Source organism: Canis lupus, chromosome 22 (genome assembly GCF_011100685.1).
Source record: "Canis lupus familiaris isolate Mischka breed German Shepherd chromosome 22, alternate assembly UU_Cfam_GSD_1.0, whole genome shotgun sequence".
Lineage (NCBI taxonomy): Eukaryota > Metazoa > Chordata > Mammalia > Carnivora > Canidae > Canis > Canis lupus.
The window spans coordinates 36,801,759-36,804,270 of NC_049243.1; the positions used below are offsets into that span (position 1 = coordinate 36,801,759).

General features: G+C 44.0%; 1 pseudogene; it reads right to left on the reverse strand.

Annotated features, from left to right (window-relative positions):
- Positions 1–437: 437 nt before the first annotated feature.
- LOC100684989 lies at positions 438–2,056 on the reverse strand (annotated as a pseudogene).
- Positions 2,057–2,512: the final 456 nt, after the last annotated feature.

Below are 2,512 nucleotides of genomic sequence, written 5' to 3' on the forward strand. Positions count from 1 at the left end.
TTTGTTTTTTTGTTTTGTTTTTAATAAACATGCCTAACTGGCTTGCTTTATTGGAGAAGAGCACTTGAAGTTAACAATGTGAAGACAGTTGGGACCTGAGGTCTAGGAATAATAACCTCCCCTCCCCTTACATGCACTCTGCCCCAACTAAAAAAATAACTAACTATGGGAGAGCAGCTTAGGGAGTGACTGAGGATGGGGAAGGGAACAGAGAATCTAAGGGCAGCTGAAGAGATCGTGCATGTGCTGGGCCCAGAGGTAGTGGCAGTGTGAGTAATTCAAGTACAAGTCTCTGTATCTTCCACATACATCCATATAAATATAGAGAGAGAAGTTGTTCACTTTCCCCTTCTCTCTTCTCTGCTTTGTGCTCCTTGTCACAGTCCCAGCTCCTCTTTCCACATGAGTGTGAAGGGAAGGCAATGATGAGCAAGTCATCACCGAATTGCAATCAGACCCATAGCCATCAGCTTCTGGATCTTCTGCACTATTACAAGATTCTTTAAATTTCTCTGAGCACCTGGAGGTCCTTCTGTCTCTGTTCCAGGATGAGCCAGGCCACTCATTATCTACTACACCTCAAGGTTGGCCATGGCCCTTCACTTCACATCTTTGGGGCTATCATGACACTTGTACTGGGACATCATACAGACTTGGTAGCTGTCTGTCACCTCCTTACACTTGGAGTCCAAATCTAACACCTTCTGTTAGACGTCCATGGCTTTTGTGTAGTCCTTCATTGCTTCCAGTGACCTGCTTTCTGTGTGTAACCCTTGATGAAGGTTGACTCTAGCTGGATATTTTCCTCACAATCCTTGAGCGCTGCTGAAACTCCAGGAGTTTGTTGTAGCAGGCAGCTCGATTGCTGTACAATTTGGCATCTTTTGGATTCAGTTTGATGGCATCTGTATAATACTTCATGAACTGGGAATAGTCCCCTTTCTGAGAATATACCTTGGCTTTGTTCTTCTCCTCTAAGGCCAGGTTGGGGTTTATATAGGCCAGCCACTCTTGCTCTTTCAGAATTTTCTCCACCTGTTGACATGTCTTGAGCACATCTGGGGTTCAGTGCTCTGCCAAAGACTTGTTATAGGAATGGATGGCATCCTTGTACTTTCCTTCTTTGAAGTAGGAGTTGCCAATTTGAGCATAAGTTTTGGCAATCTGTCAATAGTCTTCTCAATTTTTTTGCCCCACTGAGATAACCTTCTCACAAAGTTCCCAGCATTTACTTCAGTGGCCTTTCTCAAAGTAGATGGCTACTTGATTGGTCATATAAGTCACGTTGTGAAGTCCAGGTCCTTGGCTCTGTCATGGTGCTTCAAGGCTGTGTCAAAGTCCATCTTTTTGTAGGCCTCATTCCCCAACTCTTTCTCTTTCAGCACTTACTTCTTATTCTCTGGAATATCTTCTCCATTGGCTCTGGCTTGGTGTCTTTCTTAGGAGGAGAAGGTGGGGGAGGTGTTCCAACTTCCTCCTCATCCATATTGTCCAGCTCGACTCCCAACAGGACACTGAGAGTAGTCTTGATCTGGGGATCTTGCAGTTTTGTGCTGAGGTCAGATGGCTTGTTTCCTAGTTGCTCTCTCACCCTCCAGAAGGTAGGACCAGAGAACAGTGTTCTTGTCCTGGGATCACTCTCCAAGTTCTGGTATAGATTGGGCATGTTAAAAGGATTCATGTATTTCTGTGCTACCAACTGGGCCTCCATATTCTGTAAGCTCTCTTTGAGGTGAGGATTATTTACTTCATGTTTTAAACCATATTTGTAGGTTTGTTAGGCTTTTTCAAATCAATTTAAGAACTTGAGAGCTGCTGCTTTCCACGAATAGCACGGATTTCCCCAGTCAGGCTTTAAGTCAACGGTTTTGCAGCCATCCTCATAAGCCTTCTGGTAGTCACCTTTCTTGGTGGAGGCTGCTGAGCAATTGCAGTAGAGCACCTGGTTCTGGGGATCTAACTTAATGGCTTCAGTGGAGCACTGTAGTGTGCCATCAATGTCCCCAGTATTCAAAGACTTATTGTCCTTCTCTTTTAGCTCATTTATAGGCTCCATAAATAGGCCAAACCTGTTCAGTTGACTGTCTGCTCCATTCCCAACCCCCATTGGAGTCTTGATTTTCAATTTTCTTATGATTAGTGATGTTGAACATCTTTTCTTATGTTTGTTGGGCAGCCTGCAGGATTTTTTTTTTAAAGATTTTATTTATTTATTCATGAGAGACAGAGAGAGAGACGCAGAGACACAGGCAGAGGGAGAAGCAGGCTACATGCAGAGAGCCTGAGGTGGGACTTGATCACAGGTCTCCAGGATCACATCCTGGGCTGCCAGCAGCACTAAACTGCTGTGCCACTGGGGCTGCCCTTGCCTGCAGGATTTTGATTGAAATTTCCCATATAGCTATAGACCATTTCGGGGTGAATTGATATTTTAAAAATATAGAGTCTTCAGCCTCATGACAAAATTGTATTAATTTAGTCTCTGTTTCATTTCTCTCAGCAAAGTTTTGTC